Source organism: Pristis pectinata, chromosome 32 (genome assembly GCF_009764475.1).
Source record: "Pristis pectinata isolate sPriPec2 chromosome 32, sPriPec2.1.pri, whole genome shotgun sequence".
Lineage (NCBI taxonomy): Eukaryota > Metazoa > Chordata > Chondrichthyes > Rhinopristiformes > Pristidae > Pristis > Pristis pectinata.
Genome location: NC_067436.1, coordinates 14,167,157 through 14,191,824, shown reverse-complemented (window position 1 = coordinate 14,191,824; position 24,668 = coordinate 14,167,157). Strand labels below are relative to the sequence as shown.

Here is a 24,668-nt window from a genome sequence, read left to right as displayed (position 1 = left end):
CACAGAAACAGTCCCTTCGGCCCAACTGTTTTATAAGACTCTTGAATGGACCTCTTGTACGATAAAGATGAACTCTTGATCTCACAATCTACCTCGTCGTGGCCCTTGTACTTTACTTGTCTACCTGCACTGCACTTTCTCAGTAACTATAACACTATATTCTGCGTTCTGTTACAGAGTCATAGAGTTATACAGTACAGAAACAAGCTCTTCGGCCCAACCGGTCCATGCTGTTACGGATTAGGTTGCTATTTGGTGAATGTCCCTTTAAGACATAGTATAGTAGTGTGTGTGTGTGTGTGTGTGTGTGTGTGTGTGTGTGTGTGTGTGTCTGTGTGTGTGTGTCTGTGTGTGTGTGTCTGTGTGTGTGTCTGTGTGTGGTGTTATTATGACAACAGGAGATAACGATGTGCTGACGTTTTGGTTCAGTCAGAAAAGAGAGAGAGGGAGAGAGAGAGAGACACTGCCTGCTGGTCTCTGTATCGATGGATGGAAAACAATAACTGTGTCTGTCACTACAATCCATGTATGGATTTGTGGAATAATCCAGTGGGGTCCACTTTGTTGTTAACCTGTAGAAGGAAACAGGTATTCGTGTGGACGGCCATGCCTCGAATGCCTTTCGGGGTGTCAGATACTTTGGAACAAAGCAGTGGAGATCATCAGTGACTGAGGTGCCGTAAGGGTTCCATCGTGGAACGTGGATTTTGTAATTTCTCTCTATTCTCTCTCTACATTTTCTCTTCAGTCAACGGTGGTTTTGCAAAAGCCTTTGCTCACGTTTCACCTTACGGCTTGCTGAACTGAACTTTGAGAACTATTCCTGACACTTGGAGTTTGGGAATTTGCCACACACACACTTTGAGTTTAGTTTTTTTTGGGGGGGGGGTTAATGTTTAATATTTAACATTTTCACTTTTAACATTCTAACATTTTTACTTTTATTTTTCTTATTATCATAAGTAGTTATTAATAAAATAGTTTCTAACACTTATACATGACTCGATGTGTTCCTTTTGCTGCTGGTACATAACAATGCCGACCAAGATTTCCATCTAAGCTAGTCCCATTTGCCCGCGTTTGGTCCAGATCCCTCTAAACCTTTCCTATCTGTGTACCTGTCTAAGTGCCTTTTAAATGTTGTAAATGTACCTGCCTCAACTGCTTCCGCTGGCAGCTCGTTCCACACACGGACCATCCTCTGGGTGAAAAAGTTGCCCCTCAGGTTCCTATTAAATCTCTCCCCTCTCACCTTAAACCTGTGCCCTCTGGTTCTTGGTTCCCTAACCCTGGGAAAAAGACTGTGTGCATTCACCCTATCTAGGCCCCTCATTTATTCTAAAAATACTTCAGTTGCAAAATGTACAATACATCTGTTTGAATAACTATTAAGGATCATCTCATTGGGCCACAGAGTATACCTTTCAATTGGCTGAAGGATGTCAATGGACAGGCTGGGTGACCAATAGAGTCAATGTATGGTGGGGCACGAAAAGCAGCTGGTGGGATGTCAGGTGGATCCAAATGGGGCTAAGAAAACTAAGTGTATTGCAAAACCCAAACTGAAATGAATGGTCAGTTAATGAGGGAGGAATGTTGACCAAGAAACACAGCATATCAAGTCTTGGACCAAAGCGAATCCACAACCAGGTCGCTCACTTGGTTAAGTGCGACCAACAAAACCAGGCTGACGGAACTTTAGTTCCCTGAAAGTGGCAATAGTTCCGTAACAGTGGTGACAGGGTGATGAAGAAAGCGTTTGGCATGCCTTCATCGGTCAAGGCATCGAGTACACGAGTTGGGACGTCATGTTACAGCTGTACAAGATGTTGGTGAGTCCACACAATATTGTGGGCAGTTCTGTTGCTGGCACAGAAAAGATTCACAAAGGATGTTGCTAGGATTGGATGGCTTGAGTTATAAGGAGTGACTGGACACACTGGGACTGTTATCCCTGGAGCGAAGGAGGCTGAGGGGTGACCTTGTAGACGTTTATAAAATCATGAAGGGCATAGATAAGATAGATGGTCACAGTCCTTTTCCCAGGGTAGGGGAGTCCAAAACAATAGAGGGTACAATTTTAAAGTGGGAGGGGAAAGATTTAAAGGGGACCTGAGGAGCAACTTTTTCACAGAGGGTGGTGGGTAAATGGAACAAGCTGCCAGAGGATGTGGTAGAGGCAGGTACAATTACAACTTTAACTGACATTTAGACAGGTACATGGATAGGAAAGGTTTAAAGGGATATGGGCCAAATGCAGGCAAATGGGACTAGCTCAGGTAGGCACCTTGGTCAGCATGGACGAGTTGGGCCGAAGGGCCTGCTTCCATGCTGTATAACTCGATGACATTTCACAAAGTTTCATCTTGTCTTTTGTAGTAAGGATCAAATAGACTCAGTGATTAGATATATCTCATCTTGTGATTGCCTCAGAGATAACAGCCATTAATCTCACAACCATTTGTACTTTTTGGATAATAGATAAAAATGTCGTGGAACTTCCAAGAGAAAGTTAATGCTAAGAAAAGGGCAAATTTTCACAGCAATCTAGCTCCCTTTTGTCAGCATCCTGTCTGCTTTTCGCTGGTTGACTGGGGTAATACAGACAAGGAATGAAGTGTCCTTAGGCATGCTCTGTCAATCTCACTGCTCCTTTGCTTCTGACCGGCATCTCCTGCAGTTTTGTTTGGGTGGGTCATATAGCTTGTGTACCAGAGGTGAAGGTGTTGGATTTGGGCATTTTCAGCAGAATACTTTGCTGTTGCCACTGAACTGGTCTCAAGAAGGCAACATCCATCATCAAAGATTCCTACCATCTGGGCCATGCCATCTTCTTGTAGCTACCATTGGGCAGGAGGTACAGAAGCCTGAAGTCCCTCACCTCCAGGTTTAGGAACAGCTCTTTCCCTTCAACCATTCAGTTCTTGAACCAACTGGCACATCCCTAATCACTGCCTCAGTATCGTAACACTATAACTGCGTGTGTGAACACTTTGATCACTTTGCACTAAAATGGACGTTGTGATTTTCTTTTGTTCAAACTGTGTTCTTTTTTGTATGACAATAAACTCGACTTTGACTCACACCCAAAGAATCTGCCAGCTTTTACCAGCTTCTGTTCCACCCCAGACCCGACTTTCAATCCCCGTTCACATATTTTACAGCAGTCTAACCATAGACAGTTTTTACTTAAAACTGGCTACAGGTAGTACTTTTGTGTTGGCGTATTTGCATGAGTGTGTCAGTGAAGATGTGCATGGTGTGTGCGTGTGTGCATTTGTCTGTGTTTGTATACAACAGCATGTCTTTCCGCATGCACATGTATTATTTATGCATGTCTGAATGTGTGTCTATATGTCAGTGTGTGGGCAGTCAGAATCTTTCTCCAGCGGTAGAAATATCAAATACCAGAGGACATGCATTAAGGTGAGAGGGGGAAAGTTTAAGGGAGATGTGCAGGGCAAGTTTTATTTTTACACAGAGAGTGGTGGGTGCCTGGAAGGGGCTGCCAGGGGTGCTGGCGGAAGCAAATACAATAGTGGCATTTAAGAGTCTTTTAGATAGACACATGAATGTGCAGGGAATGGAGGGATATGCATCATGTGCAGACAGAAGAGATTTAGTTTAATTTGGCATCGTGTTCGGCACAGATATCATGGGCCGAAGAGCCTGCTCCTTTGCTGTGTTATGTAAGATTGGGAAGGAGTATTTTAGAATTAAGGTTATCTGAGATTCTTGCCCTGAAAAGCAAGGGGCTCCAAAGAACATCCCAAACTGAGATAATGGGTATCTGTTAGGCGTGGGTAGTGAGAATTCAGGAACCAAGCTGAGGAGATAGAACTGATGTACGGAGCAGCCATGATCAGAGGAACAGGCTCTGTAAGGGTGAATGGCCTAAGGAGTCAGGAAAGAGTGTGTGTGTGGGGGTGGGGGGGGGGATGTATGAGAAAATTGAAGAATGTGTTGGTAGGACTGTAGAGAGATTATGGAGATTAGTTAAGGGAAACTATCCCAGAATACAGATGAAGCAGAGGTCTTGTCTGTAACACCAAAGCCAAACTTCAGGGCTAGCTTTGGTCTTGCAACACTCTATATTTCTATCCTCCATGGAGGGGTTGTGATATTTAACAAGGCACAGCGTCAATATAAATATTCTTATGGGCAAAGTCTTTTAATAACAAGCACTTCAAAGCATTCGATCGACATTACGTATCAACATCAATTCTGGGAAGTTGCTTGTTGATATTAAAAGTTAAGTCAATATTTTTGTTGTACACCCTGTACCCTGTGGAACAAAACTGATTAACCCTTATGTAATTCAGATTCAAAGTCTTGCAACAGTTGAACACATCTCAGGCGTGATCTGTGTTCAGTAATTTCCATCTAAGTGTGGTGATAGTAGCAAACTACTTACGAGTGAGGTCCTGGCAACGTAACTTGCATTTTTACAGGGGCTTTCTTTTCTCCACCAGGACACCCCAACGTACTTTTCACCAATGGTTGTGGTGGGGGGGAAGTGTGGCAACCAACTGTGCACAGCAAGATCCCACCCTCAGCACTGAGATAAAGAGCAGATATTCTGTGTTTAGAGATGCTGATGGAAAGGTGTTTATTGGCCAAGGTGTAGGGAGAAACTGTTTGAAATAGTGTCACAGTATCCTTCACACCCACATGAGGACAGATGGTTTAATATTCCATCTGAAAGATAAGCATAGAGTCAAAGAGTCATGGAGCATGGAGAAAGGTCCTTTAGCTCACTGCTCATGTCCTCAGACAGCACCTTTCAAACCCACCACCTCTACCAGCTAGAAGGACAAGGGCAGCAAAAGCACGGGGACACCACCCCCTGGGAGTTGCCCTCTGAGCCACACACCATCCTGTCTTGGAAATACATCGACGTTCCCTCACCGTCACTGGGTCAAAATCCTGGCACTCCCTCCCTAACAGCATTGTGCGTACACCCACACCTCAAGGACTGCAGAGGTTCAAGAAGACATCTCACCACCGCCTTCTCAAGGGCAACTAGTGATGGGCAATTAAATGCTGGCTCAGCTTGTGAAGCCCACATTCCTTGTATGAATATGATATAATGAATATAATATCATCAAATACCCACACACTATTACTACACTAATCCCATTTTATTCTCTTCACAGTCTCATCAACTCTCACCACAGATTCTAACACTCACCTACACACTACGGACAAGTTACAGCGGCCAATTACCAACCTGCATATCCTTGGGATGTGGGAGGAAACTGGAGCACCCGGGGGAAGCTCATGTGATCCCAGCGAGAACCAGCAAACTATGCATAGGCAGCACTGGAGATCGGGATTGAACCTAGATCACTGGAGCTGTGAGGCAATCGCTTGACTGGAAGCACCACTGTGCCACCTTAAACACGTCTGACAGTGCAGAACTCCCCCAGCATTGCACTGGAGTGCCAGCCTCGATTTTTGTGCTCAAGTCTCAGGAAGCCACAACATTTTGTCTCAGACCAAGACTGGAAGAGTTAGGATTTTTGATGGCGTCTACCTAAGTGGGTAACTCCCCTGTGCATGAATTGGTAACTGTAAACTCTGGGCGCAGCTTCCCACTTCCACATTCCTAGTGCAGCACTGACAGAATGTGAGAAATAACGGCAGGACTAGGCCCCTCTGTCCCTCAAACCTATTCTGCCATTTAATAGGTCCATGGCTCTTCCTCTGGTTCCAGAAGTCTACTGATCCCTGCCTCCAGATAGAGAAATCCAGAACTTTTACAATTCATTTCTCCACATCTCACTTCTCAGTCCTCACACTGTGGCCTTTGGATCTATTCTCTTCACCTCCCTTACAATCTTCAACGTCTCTTGAGATCACTTCTCCAGCTTCAGATCTCCGGTACAAGCCATGCCTAATCTCTCCTACAGGACAACAGCCTCATCCTGTGAATCCACGCTAAATGATGGCAAGGCAAGTACATCCTTCTTTAAGTACGGAGACCCAAACTGTACAGATGTAAATGAAGCCTCCCCTGTTCTCACAGGTGGATGTAACAGACCCTGTGGCATTGCCTGAAAGAGAAGCTCTCCCTACTGCCCGATAAATTATCTGGTCACCGTCACAAACCAGACACCCACCTGTGACAACTGACTGCTATGTTTCCACTGTTTTTCAACCTGCTATTTAAGAAAGGTCAGGAAGGAAATATAGGGAATCAGAGACTCGTTAGATGAACATCTGTGGTCAGGAAATTAGGAGGATTTACAATTAACGACTGCGTGACAGAATGCATTGAGAATTTTCCATTAATAAAGTAGGCATGGCTTGTAAAGGTCAGGCCTGACTACAATCAGTTTTTGAAGCAGCGACTCTCGTGATGGACAGGATGTTATGTGGACTTCCAGGATAGAGCTTGGTCACCTGACCCCCTCCCGACAGGACCTGATGATGTGTACTAGGTTTAAGTCAGGCAGGTTACATGTCCTGATAAATCACTTGGGTTCGGATTAGATTGGGAAACTATCTTAACAAAACATTCGGGTTCAAATTGGGTCGTTTGTATCTTCTGATCAAACATCCAGGGTTGGATTGAATTGGGTGTATTATGTTGATAAATCATTCAGGTTACAGTTTGGTTCTACCATGTGGATCTGGCTCTGTGACTTACACAGCTCAGTTCAGATTGGCCACTGTCCAGTCAGGTTCAGATTGGGCACCATCCAACCGGGTTCAGGTTGGGCACAACCCAATTGGGTTCAGATTGGGCATGATCCAATCAGGTTCGGATTGGCTGCTGTCCAGTCAGGATTGGATTGGTTGGAATCCAATCAGGTTTGGATTGGCAGCTGTCCATTTGGGTTCAAATTGGGCGCAGCCTGGTCGCACTTGGATTGGCTGTTGTCTGGTCTGGTTTGCAGTGGCTGCGGTCAAGTTGTTTTGGACTGAGTGTGCTCCTGCCTTGCTTTAAGTTTGTACTTGGGCAGACTCATTGGACAGAATGCATGTGATAAGGTCTCTCATAACAACTGAAGCCCATGGAACTGAAGGCAAATTGACAAATTTGTCCAAGAAACTGGTCTATTATCGGGACAGATAATGGGCAGGTATTCCACTTGACAATAGGACTAGTGGTGCTCTGTAAAGATCTGTTTTACTCTGCATGTGATAGAAAGATAGACAGCGTTGTGGATAGAAGAACTGAATTACAAAGAGATATAGATAGACTGTGCCAATGGGTAAAAGGATTTCAAAGACAATTATGAGAACATTCACTAGGAACAACAGGCTGGGTTTGTTTCCTCTGGTGTGGCAGTGGCTGAGGGGTGACCTGACTGAGGTATACAAAATTATGAAGGAGGCATTTAGGGTAGATCGTAATAATCTTTTTCCCATGGTGGGGATGAACAAAACAAAAGGGCATAGTATAAGGTGAGAGGCAGGAGAGGGATTCTTTTCACTCAGAGAAGGGTGGAATCTGGAGTACACTGCCTGAAGAAGCAGTGATGGAAGAGACTCTCACAACGTTTAAGAAGCATCTAGACAAACACTTGAATTGCCAAGGTACAGAAGGTTAGGGACCAAGTGCTGGTAAATGGGATTAGTACAGATAAATACATTGGCCAGCACAAACGTGATGGGCCGAAGGGCCTGTTTCCGTGCTGTGTGACTCTATGACCCTCCCTTCAGCAGGTACACACAGTCTGAATCAGGACCCTGTCTACAAGCTGGTACACAGAGTCTGAATCAGCGAACAGCTCCCCAAAGATCTATTGGAAAATCAAAGCTTTTAAAATTTACTTTCACTGATAAAACTGAGACAACCATCACTTGTGCAGAATTTACACTTTCATCTGTTTTGCTCTAAGAATGCCACAGGCGGCTTTTAAGTGTGCATACTGACTACTGATTGATCAACTTGTCCGTAGGATGGGCTGACACCTTGGACCTAATGAGCTAAAAACAAAGTATTTTCAAAATGATGAAGAACTCACAACAATGGAGGTGCAAACTCGAGGTTCATGAGCACAGCTCATTAAAATACCTTGGGATGGGGACCAAATATTTAAAGGGGCTAATGGAAATCTGACCTTTAAAGTCTTTTCAGGCTGGAGTACAGGAGGGTGGAAGTGACGCTACGGGAATGCAAAGCCCAAGTTGGGCCATAACCACAACCCAATGAGCAGTTCTGAGGTCCTTAAAGAAGGGTATGTCTTGCCCTTGGAGTGCAGTGTGGATTTACAAGAACGTTACCTAGGTGACAAGGGTTAAGTTACAAAGACGGATTACACAAAGTATTTGGAATTTAAAAGGTATATTTTGATTGAAGTGTCCAACATATTGATAGCTGGTTGGGGTGTTTGGGAGTAGGAGGTAGACTAAAAGTTAGGGCTTAGGCTGTCAAGAGTGAAGTTTGGAAAGAGTACTATCACAACATTAAAGAAGTACCTAGACAAGCACTTGAATTACCAAGGCACAGAAGGCTATAGATCAAGTGTTGGTAAATGGAATTAATGTAGATGGTTGGCATGGTGATAAAAGACCGAGGGGCCTGTTTCTGTGTTACATGTCACTTTGATGCACAAAGGTGGAAGAACTAGGAAAAAGCCTTTGGCAAAGGGCAGTTGATGCTGGGTCAATTGTTAGCTAAAGGTAGTAAAGGATATGGGACAACACTCGGTGTGTGGAGTTAGGTCACTGATCAACAACGATCTTATAAAATGGTGGAATAGGCTCAAGAGGCTACACATCTTCCTCCTGAAACCACATCCCTGGACTGAAACAGTGACTTCTCTTCAAGAATTATCTCATTGGATTTAAAATAGGGTGGAACATCCTGAGGGAGTGAAAAGCTCGCGGTAATTTAAACGTCAGACATAAATCATTCTCAAGCCACCTTCTGTGCTGATGGGCTCTACCCTAGCAAGTGATGGATCATAAAATTCCACTCCTCCAACCCCCTCCACCTTTGATTTTAATTAGGAGTAGACAGAAAGGAATGGTTTCTTTCGGAATTTAATTTTGGGGAGAATTGGTCATGCTTTAATCTTGCAGATTACATCAATTTTGGAAACCTTCCCTTAAAGGCCATGTTATTCTCCTCTTCCAACATCCATCATTCAGTACATAACCCCACCCATAAGCCGCCAACAAAGCAACTTCTGCACATTGATTAAAGTCGAAGAGGAGCCTTTCATTTATACCCCCTAATAGCGGGTGATCACAAGACAGTGTGGAAACCCTTCATTACACTGGCTCTGCCCTTTAGCTTCAACAGGCATTGAAAATGTTCCCATTCCAAAGTGCAAGGGTCAATGTGAGGGGTGTGGGAATCTTTTGCCATTGGCTGCTGACCTAACCTCCATGGGACCAATAGCAGAGGAGGTTTATGAAGGCTGCTGTACTGGACTGGAAGATTGAGGGATTGAGTCCAACTCTCCAGGGCAGAGCAGATGGGGAGGATGGCACTCCCGGCTCAGCTGGTGCCTGGGTTTAATGTCACTTCCGAAAAACTCCACTCACTTGCATACCTCCTTCTAGGGTCAGATATCTAAGCCTCCCGTTTGAATTTAACTGGGCCACGGAAAGACTCCTACCAAAGCAGGGTAACGAGGTGCAGAAGGTATTAAGAGCTGGATGTAAAAGGCAGAAGGTCCCATGTCACTCATGTTACACCTGTGTCACATTTCAACCCCATTAAGTTTCTGGACAAAAACTGTTTGATGAGATAAGATTCCTTTATTAATCACATGTACATTGAAGCACACAGTGAAATACATCTTTTGCGTAGAGTGTTCTGGGGGCAGCCCAGAAATGTCGCCACGCTTCCGGCGCCAGCATAGCATGCCCACAACTTCCTAACCCATACGTCTTTGGGAAGTGGGAGGAAACCGGAGCACCCGGAGGAAACCCACGCAGACACAGGGAGAACGTGCAAACTCCTTACAGACAGCGGCCGGAATTGAACCCGGGTCGTTGGCGCTGTAATAGTGTTATGCTAACCGCTACACTACTGTGCCTGCCTTCCTAGAGGGTAATATATAATATTTAGTAGGTTTACTCTAGAGCTCACTTTCCTGACTATATCACATCCATGAAATCACATTTCTTTTCTCATAATGGAGGAGATCATTTGGCCCATTAGGTCCATGCCAGCTTCCACAGCAGCAATCCCATCAGTTCCATACCCCCTCCCCATTTCCTTGTCCTCCTGTAACTTATTCTCTCTCATGTATACTCATGAGAACTTCCCTTTGATCCTTTTTGCCACTAACCTACACCAAGGAGTAATTTACAGCAGCCAATTAACCTACCAGGGATGTAGATGCAAACCAGAGTATCCGGGGGAACCCAGGTAGTCATGGAGAGAATGTACAGACTCTGCACAGACAGCACCAGAGGTCAGGATCAAACCCAGGTCCACCTGCAGCCCTAAAGACTTGCATTATTTATGCAGTGCCTTTCATGAAATGAGGAGCTCCCAAAGGGTTTCACAGCCAATGAAGACTTTTTAAACTGTTGTTACTTGAGTAAGAAATGTGGCAGCCAAATTATGCACAGCTGACTTCCACAAACAGAAATAGACAACCTCTTTATTTAGTGATGGTGATGGAATGATTCGATATTGGCCAGGATACTGGTGATAATTCCCCACCTCTGAAGTAACATCATAAGGTCTTTTACGTTCATCCAAGGAGCAGGTGAAGCGTCAGATCAACACCTCTTCTAATATACAGCAAAGGAATTTCAATTTTTTATCCCATATTCCAGAGCTCCCCCCAGATTAAAACACCCACCTACACATTTGGGACAATGACCAGTTAACCTACCAACCTGTATGTTCTTGGGACGTGGGAGGAAATCAGAGCATCTGAAGTAAATCCACATGGTCACAGGGAGAACGTGCAAACTCCACACAGCTACCGACAAAGAAACAGCCCTTATGCTGACCTCTCACAAGCTCTGTGGTGCAAACTTTTTCCAATGCCTGATGATGCTTGGGATCAATTCAACAGGATCCCTGGCACCCAGCTCCTGCCACATCACATCAAAGAATTCTCACCGACAGCAAGCCAGCAAGGAAAAAGCGAAACATATTACAGAATTTGGAACATGTACAACAGATTAAAATAAAAATAATTTTCACTTTTTGAAAAGATAAAAAAATCTTTAAAATGTATTGAAATTTTAAAATTGAACCATGGTCGTACAGCACAGAAACAGGCCCTTCGGCCCAACTTGTCCATGCTGACGAAGATGCCTGTCCTAGCTAGTCCCATTTGTTCGCATTTGGTCCATATCCCTCTAAACTTTTCCTATTCATGTACCCATCCAACTCTCTTTTAAATGTTGTTATTGCACCCGCTTCTACCGCGTCCTCTGGCAGTCCATTCCACAAATGCACCATCCTCTGCAAGGAAAAGTTGCCCCACTGGTCCCTTTTAAATCTTTGCCCTTTCAGCTTTAGCCTATGCCCTCTAGCTTTTGATTCCCTTTCCCTGGGTAAAAGACCAATTGCATTCACTCTATCCATGTCCCTCGTGATTTTATATACCTCGACGGTCACCCCTCGGTCTCCTATGTTCCAAGGAATAAAATCCCAGCCTGCCCAACTCCCTATAACTCAAGCCCTCGAGTCCTGGCAACATTCTCGTAAATCTTCTTGCTATTCGTAATGTAAATATTTTTATCTAAAGGATTTACAACCCACAAAAACAAAATGGCTTACAAGGATGTCAAGTAATTATGGCTTAGTAATGCATTAAGGGCTCTCACCTCCTGCAACTAAATATAACATTACATGGTATTTTACAGTCTGTTAGAATCTGACGTTCTTGCCAATTGATTGGACGCACTGTAGAAGTTGGAGAACAGAGCTTGTGACAGTATTCTGACTCACTGATGGTGACTTTTTAATTTCCATGTATAACTGTACAGGCATGCACTCCGGAAGATTCCGTCAGTATCATGCTGTAAAGATTGTGAACACTGATAGCTCCACCATTATTACCGTCTATTCTGTAATCCCTCTCTGTCGCACTTCTGATGATTAACATTGCTCTATTATAAAGCACCACTTCTGTGAGGTGCTGGAAGAACAGTTTACTGGGGCTGAATCACCTCTCCTCTTCCCCAAAGCAGATCTGGCCTGAAAGATGCCTTGTGACTCTGCCAAGAGTTCCTTTGCAAGCAGATGTCAGATGCAGACAGTGAAGAAAGTTATCAAACGTTACAGGGGAATCTTGATCAGCTGGGTAAGTGGGCCAAGGATCGGCAAATGGTGTTCAATCCAGATAAGTGCTTGGTGTTGCATGTTGGGAAGACAAACCAGGGTAGGACTTATACAGTGAATGGTCGAGCCTTGGGGATTGTTTTGGAACAGAGGGACCCAGGAGTACAGGTACATAGTTCGCTGGTGTCACAGGTAGACAGGTTGGTGAAGAAGGCGTTTGGCATGCTGGCCATCAGTCAGTGTATAGGAGTTGGGACGTTATGTTGCAGTTGTACAAGATGTTGGTGAGGCCGCACTTGGAGTTCTGGTCACCCAGTTACAGGAAAAATGTCATTAAGCTGGAAAGAGTGCAAACAAGATTTACAAGAATGTTGCTAGGGCTCGAGAGCCTGAGTTATAGGGCAGGCTAGGACTTTTTTCCTTGGAACACGGGAGACTGAGGGGTGACCTTATTGAGGTGTATAAAATCGTGAGGGGCTTAGATAGGGTGAATGCACACAGTCTCTTTCCCAGGGAAAGGGAGGCAAAAACTAGAGGGCCTAGGTTTAAGATGAGAAGGAAAAGAATTAAAAGGGACCTGAGGGGCAACTTGTTCATGCAGTGGGTGGTGTGTGTATGAACAACCTGCCAGAGAATGTAGTTGAGGCAGATACAATGACAACATTTAAAAGACATCTGGATAGGTACACGGATAGGAAAGATTTAGAGGGATATGGTCTGGATACGGGCAAATGGGACTAGCCTAGGTGGGTACCTTATTCTGCCTGGATGAGTTGAGCCAAAGGACCTGTTTCCGTGCTGTATTACTCTACGGCTCTATGTACTGGAATCTGCGGTGCCCTTGCCTGGCGCATTGACATTACCATGAGTTGGTGAGGTACCACTGAGATTTGAGCTGCTCTTGCCATAGGGAAAGACCACTGATCATTAAAATAAAAGAAAGAAAACTGACCCCGAAAGGAAATCAAGAAGTCCTTCCCAAATCCTCGGTCTCAACTTTCCCCTTCCACTCTCTAATTACAGCCCCACTCTCTTGCTGAGTCTATTACCACCTCAGCAGCATCCATGATAGTGTTCAGTCTGTTCTGGGCTGTGGTAGTTCAGATGGGGAGTCATTAATCACCGTGGTGTTGACAGGACTGGGTGTGGGTTGGAGGAAGGGGGGGTGGGGGGAAGTGGAGTGGCGGGAAGGGAGGGGGAAGGGTGGCCATACTCCTCACTCTTCCCTGGCGGAGGTACAGGTCCAGAGTTCCTTGGAGATTGGACTAACATGACAGCTCCCACAGAGCAGGGAGTTATCGGGTTACAGCTTCTCCCCACTGGAAACAGCAGTAACGACATCTCATGAATCCATCATAGATTCATAGAAATTCACAGCATGAGAAATGCAGGCCAGAAAGAAATATCCAGCCCAATCCCAGCTTTTAACTGTTTGTTCATTTTTCAGGATTTAGGCCATCCCTAACTGCCTTGAAGAAGATGGCGATGAGCTGATGTTTTGAACCACTGGTAAACTGGTAAATTGGTTTATTATTGACACATGTACAGTGAAAAACTTTGTTTAGCATGCCATCCATACAGATCATTTCATTACAAAAGTATAAGGGAAAACAATATCAGAATGTGTTGCAGTTACAGAGAAAGTGCAGTGCAGGCAGACAATAAGGTGCAAGGCCATAATTGAGTAGATTGTGAGGTCAAAGAGTCCATCTTATCGTACTAGGATAGAAGCTGTCCTTGAGACTGGTGGTACATGCTTTCAGGCTTTTGTATCTTCTGCCTGATGGAAGGCGGAGAAGAGAGAATGTCCGGGGTTGGAGTGATCTTTGATTATGCTGGCTGCTTTACCGAGGCAGTGAGGTGTAGACAGAGTCCATGGAGGGGAGACTGGTTTCCGTGATGTGCTGAGCTGTGTCCACAACTCTCTGCAGTTGTTCTGGTGAAGATTTTATGTTTTCTCTTTGAGCGTAAAAGCAATGGTACAAGAACGTAAGAAAACAGGAGCAGGAGTCGGCCAGTCAGCCTCTCAAGCCTGCCCCACCATTCAGTACGATCATGGCTGATCTGCCCTAAGCCTCACCTCCTCTTGTTCCCCTTTAAATACCCCCATTGATCGAAATTCTACAACTCTTCGGGATAGAGAGTTCCAGAGGTTCGTCACCCTCGGCGAGAAGAAATTCCTATGCGCCTGTTTTGAATGACCACCCCTAATCTTTTAACTATGTCCCCAAGCTTGACGTTATCCCACTTGTGGAAACAACTCGCCAGACAACATTGTAAGGGTCAATGCGTCGGGTGGGTCTGCAGGAAGTAATTGACTGGGTTAGGGCGGTAGATTTCTTCCCCATTAGTGAACCAGATGGGTATTTATGACACTCCGTCAGTTTATGTGTCCATTATTGTTAACACTAGTTGTTGCTGCTTCTCTAAATTATTAACCAAACTTATATTCCACAAATCCCATGCTGGGAATGAACTTGGATCTCTGGATTGTTTATCCAGGATTGCTACTCCAGTGACGGCACTACCAACGCACTCAGCTCTACGCCCATAACCCTGCAGATTACAGCTTTTCAAGTGCTCCTCCACGAATTGAGGGGTTTTGCCTCTTCTAGCTCTTTGTGCAGTGAGTTTCACACACCCAACTTTCTCTATCTTCCTCAACCCTCCTCTAACTCTTCGACCTCTAACCTTAAGCTACACCATCCAGTTACTATGATAATAGTCATAAAGTAATACAGCATGAAAACAGGCCCTTTGGCCCAACTCGTCCATGCTGACCAAGATGCTTATTATCCTCTCTTCTAAAGTAAGTAGTTCTTTTCTATTCACTCTCTCTTTTTCTTTTTCAATATTTTTATTAATTCCAAATAAAAAGTACAAAGTACATGAAACAAAGGAAAAAAAAACAAAATGTTACAAAATAGATTGTACTGAATCGCACTAAAAATCACAATGCTTCATATTAATAAACAAAAATGATAACTAATTAGTATTGATAAGTTGGAATAATATTATTATTAAAAAAATCTAGCCCCATTACCAAAACCGAAGCTGTTTAGTAACATCCTAAAGACACAGTAGTATTGGCCAATATCTGTACTTTGCACCGTATCAGTGGTTTTGAAAGTAGTTCAAAAAAGGTCCCCCACTCTCTCACACAATTTTGATTAAATTTTCCCTTAGTCAGCTCTGAGCCTAAATTTTACAAAGGCAAGTGAACTGAGATCAGGTAATACAACTGAAATGGAAATAGCCAGTCTAAGTCACAATGTGGTTGCACGATCTGAAACTCAGCTTGGTTTCGATTACAGCACTGAGATTGTGAACAGTTTTATTCAGGTTACCAGGGAGGGGGAGGGAAATGGTGGGGATGGGGGCCATAGAAAATGGGTTCAATCTTCCAGTGTTCTGTTGGAAGAAATTTCTAGTTGCCCACTAAAGAATGTCAGATAGGCAGTATGGCAAGTGAAAGGTAGTGATGGGGGGAAAGGAGGACGGAGGTGGGTGGGGGAAGGGGCAGGAAAGGGTTAAGATGGGATGGGGTGAGGGAGGCAAGAAAGTTAAGGGGGTGGGGCACAAGGGGAGGGGCGAGGGGGCAGGATGTTGACAGGAACATTGTGAAGGGGGGAAGGTTGGGAAAGGAGGATTCAGAGGGAAGGGGGTGAGAGAGGAAGGATTAAGGGGGAGGGGGCGAGATGGGTGGGCGGCAAGACTTGCAGGTTGTGGGGTCAAGGAGGAGAGAAATGGGAAGGGTTGGGAAGGGAGGGGTGAGGAGAGGGGGTAAGAAATGGGAAAGGATGGGAAGGGAGAGGGTAAGAAGGAGGGGTTGGGAAGGGAGGGTTAAAGTGGAGCTGGACGTCACCAGTGCTTGTGTGGAAACCGGTGCTGGACCTTGAGACCAGTTGCTGAGGAGGATGAGAAGCCACAGAGGAAAGCCACTGAGGATGACTCGCTGGCTACAGCCGGACAGATCCAACTAGCTCCTCAATGCTGAGGGAGACTCATGGTCAACAATGTCAAAGGCCAGGAGGGGCAAGGTGGAATAAATTTCCGCAGACGCTGTTATGTAGGACATCGCATGGCTTTGGACATCCCCTTCTGGAGCTGTGGAAGGGTTGGAGGTTCTCAGTCAGGAACAATGCGTCTGAGTTAGTTGGAACAAGACGCTGACTTTTACAGAATCCTTTCAACTGGGACATGGGCAGGAGGAATCTGATTTATATTGCTTGTACTAAAGCCGCCTCCGAATTCACCGTGAATTCCCACCGTCTCTGCAGTACTACGAACCACTGCTGCTCTCAGTTCAATTACAAAATAATTTAGGATCCTGTTGACTGTTCTTCATCTGGTTCTGTCGCAATATGTGCTGTGCAAGATGTCCACGTGCTTGGGGTGGGACCACTCTCCCGCTGACTCCGTGGGACGAGGTTTCTCACCAAACACATTGGTGGCTCCTCTCCTGTTGTACTCCTCGTGAACGGGGGTGGGGGAGGGTCTCAGTCCACCCAGGATTGCCTGCACCCCCCCCCCCCACCCCCCCCCCCCCATCAGCCCGAAGCTGTGTGCCCAGCAGTCGCCGTGTGTGGACACACAAACAGCTGGGTTCTCCGCAAGGTCTGGTTCGAGAGGCAGTAAGTGTTGTCGCCGGGAGTACATTAATCATCCTTCTGGACTGCACTGACAGGGAGTCAATCAACTGCGACGGAAAACCTCAGTCCCCCACACCCCCTGCCTCCCCACTCCAGTGGCTGGGAAACCCTGCGAGGGTTAATATTCACCCTCAGATACAGAAGCTCAATTCATATTTGGTCGTCTCCTGAACTGTGACCCCCTTCCTGGGCAGCCTTCTATCTGTCCAGCTGTGGGAATTTCCCTTCTGAAGGGGAAGCGTACACCTTCACGTCAGCATTTCCCCAAGCACCTTACTACCAGTGAGGTGCCTCAGGATGGAGGTCACTGCTGTGTATGGGACTGATGCAGGGTTTCGAGCCGAAACGTCGACAGTTCTTTTCCTCCCGCAGACTGGTATTGGCATTGGTTTATTATTGTCACTTGTACCGAGGTACAGTGAAAAGCTTGTCTTACAAACCGATCGTACAGGTCAATTCATTACACAGTGCAGTTACATTGAGTCAGTACAGAGTGCATTGATGTAGTACAGGTAAAAACAATAACAGTACAGAGTAAAGTGTCACAGCTACAGAGAAAAGGCTGTGCAATAAGGTGCAAGGTCACAAGGTAGATCATGAGGTCATAGTCCATCTCACTGTATAAGGGAATCGTTCAATAGTTTTATTACATTGGGGTAGAAGCTGTCCTTAAGTCTGGTGGTACATGCCCTCAGGCTCCTGTATCGTCTACCCGATGTAAGAGGAGAGAAGAGAGAATGACCCGGGTGGGTGGGGTCTTTGATTATGCTGGCTGCTACACCAAGACAGCGAGAGGTAAAGACAGAGTCCAAGGAGGGGAGGCTGGTGTCCGTGACGTGCTGGGCTGTGTCCACAACTCTCTGCAGCTTCTTGCGGTCCTGGGCAGGGCAGTTGCTGTACCAAGCTGTGAAACATCCAGATAGGATGCTTTCTATGGTGCATCAGTAAAAGTTGGTGAGAGTCAAAGGGGACAAACCAAATTTCTTTAGCCTCCTGAGGAAGTAGAGGTGCTGGTGAGCTTTCTTGGCCGTGGCATCTATGTGATTTGACCAGGACAGGCTGTTGGTGATGTTCACTCCCAGGAACTTGAAGCTCTCAACCCTCTCGACCTCAGCACCACTGATGTAGACAGGTGCATGTACACCGCCCCCTTTCCTGAAGTCAATGACCAGCCCTTTAGTTTTGTTGACATTGAGGGAAAGGTTGTTGTCATGACACCATTCCACTAAACTCTCTATTTCCTTCCTGTACTCCGACTCATCGCTGTTTGAGATACGGCCTACGATGGTGGTATCATCTTCAAACTTGCAGAAGGAGTTAGAGCAGAATCTGGCTACACAGTCGTGAGTATATAGGGAGCAGAATAGAGGGCTGAGGATGCAGCCTTGTGGGGCACCAGTGTTGAGAATAATCGTGCCGGAGGTATTGCTGCCTGTCCTCACTGATTGCGGTCTGTTTGTTAGAAAGTCAAGGATCCAGTTACAGAGGGAGGTATTGAGTCCTAGGTCTCGGAGTTCACAGATCACAGATGCTGCTCAATCCGCTGAGTTTCTCCAGCAGATTGTTGCTCTGGATTCCGGCATCTGCAGTCTCCAATGTCATCAGCAACCTCTCCGCTAAGCACTGAGTCTGTGTCTTTGCGTTAATCATTGCCCTCCCCTGCTCATTGGGCTGAGTCAAGCTGATTGGACATCTGGTGGGGTCAAATGGCCCACTTCTGGTCTTACTTCCCATGTTCTATGATAATTCCAGATTTATTTAATTAGCTGAATGTAAGTTCCTGGCTGCCATTCCGGAATTTAAACGTGTGTCTGCAAACCATTTGTTCAGCTACTGGATTACTAGCCCGGTGACCTAACCACAATATACAACAGTGCTCCGCCACCCTCTACAACTGGAATCACAGTATTGTTACAGCATAACAGAAGGCTGTTCAGCCCATCACTGCATGCCAACTCCATGTAGGAGCAACCCAACTTGAACCACCCTCCACCTTTTTACAACAGCCCTACAAATTCTCTCCTTTCAGATACGCAGCCCAGTCCATCATGAAAACCAGCCTCCCCTCCACTGACTCCGTCTACACTTCCCGCTGCCTCAGGAATGCAGCCAAACTAATCAAGGACCCCTCCCACCCCAGTCATTCTCTCTCCTCCCCCTTTACCATTGGGCAGAAGATGCAAATACTCGAGAACACATACCACCAGGCTCAAGGACAGCTTCTATCTCGCTGTTATTAGACTCCTGAACGGACCTCTAATACGATAAAGATAAACTCTTGATCTTTCAATCTACCTTGTCGTGGCCCTTGCACCTTGTCTGCCTGCACTGCACTTTCTCTGTGACAGTAACACTATATTCTGCATTCTGTTATTGTTTTCCTTTTGTACTACCTCAATGTATTTATGTATGGAAGGATCTGTCTGGATGGCACGCAAACAAAAGCTTTTCACTGTATCTCGTTACATGTGACATAATAATAAACCAATTACCAATTACTTACCCATGTCTCTTTTGATTGCTACAATTAAATCTGCTCCAGTGCCCTCTCTGGCACTACATCCCACTCGCTCCGTGAAATGTTTACCCTTGTGTTAGACAACAGGCTGGATTGTTCAGGATCCGCCGACTACCCAGGCTGTCATTCTGCACTTCTTTTTTGCTTTACATTCATCAGAGGATCGAATAAAGTCATCCTCCTCACCTGAGAGCAGAGAGGATTCTGAGCAGCAACGAGGCCTCAGGAGGTGGATTCTGATTGGCTTTGACATCTTGCCATCTGCCAGAGGCCCTTGAACCGTGTTTTTTTAATAGCACTGATAGACAGAGATGTTAGAGAATTACTTTGGTATTTTAAAAACACATCCAAGATGGTGCGACTCTTTGAGAAATTACTTCTCTAAACCCTATATTCTGCATTCTCTTTTTTCTCTTTTTTACTACTTCTATGCGTGGAATGATCTGCATGTAAACAAAAGCTTTCCACTGTATCTCGGTTCACGTGACAATAATAAACCAATTACAATTTAAGAATTCAATAATTTTTTAAAAAATTGAAGTAATTAAAAACACACTAAATTATTTACCAGACCGCAGCAGGTAGAGCTGCCGCCTCGCAGTTCCAGGGAGCCAGGTTCAATCCTGACCTCTGGCACTGTCGATATTAAGTTTGCACGTTCTCCCTGTGGTTGCATGGTTTTCCTCTGGGTGCTGCAGTTTCATAGTCATACAGCACGGAAACAGGCCCTTTAGCTCAACTGGACCAAGATTCCCAGCTAAGCTAATCCCATTTGCCCACATTTGGCCCACATCCCTCTAAACCTTTCCTGTCCATTTACCTGTCCAGGTTCCCTTGAAGTGTTGTTGGTGCCTCAACCACTTCCTCTGGCAGCTCATTCCACATACTGACCACCCTCTGGGTGAAACAGTTGCCCCTCAGGTTCGTATTAAATCTTTCCCCTCTCAACCTAAACCTATGTCCTCTAGTTCTTGATTCCCCAACCCTGGGAAAAAGACTGTGCGAATTCACCCTATCTATGTCCTTCATGATTTTATACACCTCTATAAGATCACCTCTCATTCTCCTACGCTCCCAACCTGCTCAATCTCTCTCCATAACTCAGTCCCTCGAATCCCGGCAACACCCTCGTAAATCCCCCCTGCACTCTTTCCACCTTAATGGCATCTTTCCTGTAGCAGAGTGACCAAAACTGAACACAGTATTCCAAATGGGGCTTCACCAATGTCTTGTACAATTGCAACATACCATCCTAACTTCTATACTCAGTGCACTGACTGATGAAGGCCAGTGTGCCAGTAGCCTTCTTCACCACCCTGTCTACCTGCAACGTCACTTTCAGGGAACTAAGTCCCAAAGATACTGGTAGGTTAACTAACTTCTGTAAATTAGCCGATACCTTAAATCTCACAAGAAATGGTTTCTAAAGGAATGGTAAAAAAGAGAGATATCTGGAAAGCAGTAGATCTGATAATTGGACACAAAGTGTTCGGAGTGGTCGTGTAAATCCAAAGTCTGGTGCTAGAAAAAGGTACGAGATACGGTGAAAAACTTTTGTTTGCGTGATATCCAGACAGATCACTCCATACATAAGTACACCGAGGTAGTAAAAAGATAAGTGGCAAAGGAATCAAAAGTGAGTTGAAGGGCAAGTAAGAGAGAATAAGATGCAGGGGTATGGGACAGATGGGATTGCTCTGTTAGAAGCTGGTATGGACCTGATAGGCCAAATGGCCTCCTTCTGTTGCAATAATATTAATATGGGTCCACAGAGAAAAATGTTGACTGTGTGACTGCAGGAAACAATTATGATATCTCTCTGGATCCCCCCACACTTTAAACAGGGATCAGACATTTTTTCCAGCACACCCAACAACTGGAAGCTGTGCTTCAATGTAAGATGAAGCAATCAATAAAGTGGTCCCAGGAGATGACACATCTTAAGTAGCTGCTTAGTCAATGAAGTCCCTACTGCATGTCACATTTTAAACTGCCTTTCCTGCCCCTGCTGCAAGCAATCTACATCCATCGGAACTGCATCAATCACAGACTCCACAATAGGGACGCTCTCTGTCACCTCGCAAGGAGAATCATAAGGCTGGGCCCACGAGGCTGTGGATCATTATACCACTTCTGCGGAGATCGTTGCGAACTCCACCAATTAAAGGCTGAATTTCAGAATCAGTGTACAGTCAGATAGGTCCCCAAAGATGTTTAACTAAAATATAAAATCTGAAATTCTGCTTAGGTCATTGTGCATCAATTCCAAAAAATTGACATTTGCCATTTTAAACTGACTTCAGCACGAACAACGTAAGCGAACAGTATAAGCACCTTTGGTATAATGGAGATTATTTCCAAAGGAGAGTGGTACAGTGGCAATCGGTAGAACTGATGATTGGCAATTGGTTTATTATTGTCACATGTACTGAGATACAGTGAAAACGTTTTGTGTGCCATCCAGACAGATCATTCCAGACATAAATACATTGAGGTCATTCAAAAGGAAAAAACAGAATGCAGAATATAGTGTTACAGCTACAGAGAAAGGGCAGTGCAGGCAGACAAATAAGGTGCAAGGGCCAAGACAAAGTAGACTAAGAGATTAAGAGTTCAAAGATTGAGAGATCAAAAGCACCAAATGTAATAAGGGCATTCAGTTCACTTTAACACCAATGGTAGGATTACAGGATTGGAAAGTGTCACTTAGTGTTCACACCATCTTGGCGAGTGGCTCATGTGAGAAATGGGAGCAGATTGGATCAGGCGAAGCCACAATGTTGCCCCAGTGGATTCACCTAATATCTACAAAGTATGAGCCCCTAGTAAAGATTCTGAAGGGAACTTAGAGAGGACATTGAGATGGAAGCGGAGGGGGGCTGGGGGTGCGAAGAGAATCCAAAAACATTCCTTTAATCTCACCTTTCCTTTGAAGTTGCAACCCAACTCCTTTCCACTGGGGTAAACTGCCAGATGGAAAGCAACCTTTAAAAGGAGGAAGCCAATTGAGAAACTGTAAATTAATTAAAAGCCTTGAAAATCAGGGGTTGTGGAGTGAATAACTGGGAATGATCACAAACTGATGATTACCAGCCATGGATCAGGCAGCATCCAGAGCCCCAGGCAATTACTTAGGAACATATCTTGCCCCTCAAGCCTATTCAATGAGTTCATGGCTATTCTAAGCCATAATTCCATCTACCTGCTTAGCTCTGAAACCCTTAATTTTCTGTTGGGAAAGAGTTTGAACAGCCTGGGTATTAAAATTTTCATCTGACCCAGAGGGAACTGTTCCGCCCCATCCACCCTTTGAAATCCTTTAATCATCTTAAACGCCTCAATTAGGTCTCCCCTTCATTAAGCTCAGCTCGTCATCATTCTCTGCCTGAATCTGTACTGAACTCTGTTCCACTCCGAAGATTGTGCAACTATGACGAGCAAAAAGGTCAGTATAGATGTGGTGGGCCAAAGGGCCTGTTTCTGTGCTGCAAAACTCTGATGGGTCTCCGAGCCCACAACACAAGAGTCGTAGAGATATACAGCATGGAAATAAACTCTTCAGCCAAACTGGTCCATGCCCATCTAAGCTAGTCCCATTTGCCTGTGTTTGGCCCACGTCCCTCTAAACCTTTCCTATCCATGTACCTGTTCAAGTGTCTTTTAAATGTTGTTAATGTACCTGCCTCAACCACTTCCTCTGGCAGCTCGTTCCATATATGGATCACTCTCTAGGTGAAAAAGTTGCCCATCAGGTTCCTATTAAATCTCTCCCCTCTCGCCTTAGAGGGCCACAAGACCACAAGGAAACAGGAGCAGGAGTAGGCCACTCGGCCCCTCAAAAGCCTATCCTGCCATTCGATAAGATGGCTGACCTCCCCCAGGCCTCAACTCCTCTTCTGTGCCAGTTCCCCAATTTCCCCACGGCTTTGGGTTAACCTCCCACCTCTGGAAAAGCTGTGAATGTGGGATAAAGAAGAGGGCAGGATGAGGAATCTAGATTCTGTTTTGTTTTTAAACAAAGCGACAGGATAAAGATGAAGGGAAACGTGAGAAAAGGTTTTATTTCAACAGAGAATCTAATAACAAGCTCAGACGCCTTGTCTACAAGGGTGGTGGAAATAGAATAAATCAAGGCTTTCAAAATAGCATATCAGGCATTCGAAGGGCAATCATTTGCAGGGCTACAGAGAGAGGGGGGAGGGTAGCATAATTCCAGTGTGGATACTTTGGGCTGAATGTCTCCTTAATGATTCTACGATGTGGGTCATAGAACACTACAGCACAGTACAGGCCCTTCAGCCCACAATGTTGTGCTGACATTTTATCCTGCTCTAAGATCTATCTAACCCTTCCCTCCCACATAGCCCCCCTATTTTTCTATCATTCATGTGTCTATCTAAGAGTCTCTTAAATGTCCCTAATGTATCTGCCCCCCACAACCTCTGCCGGCAGTGCGTTCCATGCACCCACCAATCTCTGTGTAAAAAACTTACCCCTGACATCCCCCTTATACCTTCCTCCAATCACCTTAAAATTATGTCCCCTCATGTTAGCCATTGTCGCACTGGGAAAAAGTCTCTGACTGTCCACTCGATCTATGCCTCTTGTCATCTTGTACACCTCTATCAAGTCACCTCTCATCCTCCTCCGCTCCAAAGAGAAAAGCCCTAGCTCGCTCAACCTATCCTCATAAGACATGCTCTCCAATCCAGGCAACATCCTGGGAAATCTCCTCTGCACCCTCTCTGAGCGACCAGAACTGAACACTATACTCCAAGTGTGGTCTGGCCAGAGTTCTACAGAGCTGCAACATCACGTCGCGGCTCTTGAACTCAATACCCCGACTAACGAAGGCCGACACTCCATACGCCTTCTTAACAACCCAACTGGAGATGTGGTCCATCTGGAGGACGATCCTCAAGAGCAAAGTTGTGAGGAAGGCAAAAGGGACCCATACTTACTCATACTCTTTAACAAATGGCTCAAGAATCCTTTAGCCAAGACTCAACGTGTAAACTAGCAATCCACCTGTGGCAGTGCTTGCAGTAACTAGCTCTTGCGCCCACTTGTTCCTGTTTGTCTGAGGCCAGGTATCAAAGGGAAGGTGAATCAGGACAGAAATACCACGTGGGGCAAGACTATTATCATAGAACTAGTGGATTAATCATGCATTTCCCACAGTTGATAACATTTGTATACATGCTGGAATCTGGAGCAACAGAGGAGATGCTGGAGGAGCTCAGCAGGTCAGGCAGCATCTGTGGACGGAAATGGACAGTTTTTT

General features: G+C 45.3%; 1 protein-coding gene and 1 long non-coding RNA gene across 8 annotated transcripts in view; one reads left to right on the top strand and one right to left on the bottom strand.

Annotated features, from left to right (window-relative positions):
- Window positions 1–24,668, bottom strand: part of LOC127585350 (AT-rich interactive domain-containing protein 3B-like) — a 203,318-nt gene that overhangs the window by 57,606 nt on the left and 121,044 nt on the right. The gene's annotated exons all lie outside the window — the stretch shown is intronic.
- LOC127585352 (uncharacterized) lies at window positions 1,496–15,735 on the top strand. Its single transcript, XR_007958502.1, has 3 exons — window positions 1,496–1,832; window positions 12,124–12,236; window positions 13,662–15,735. It is a non-coding gene; the product is annotated as an uncharacterized LOC127585352 (long non-coding RNA).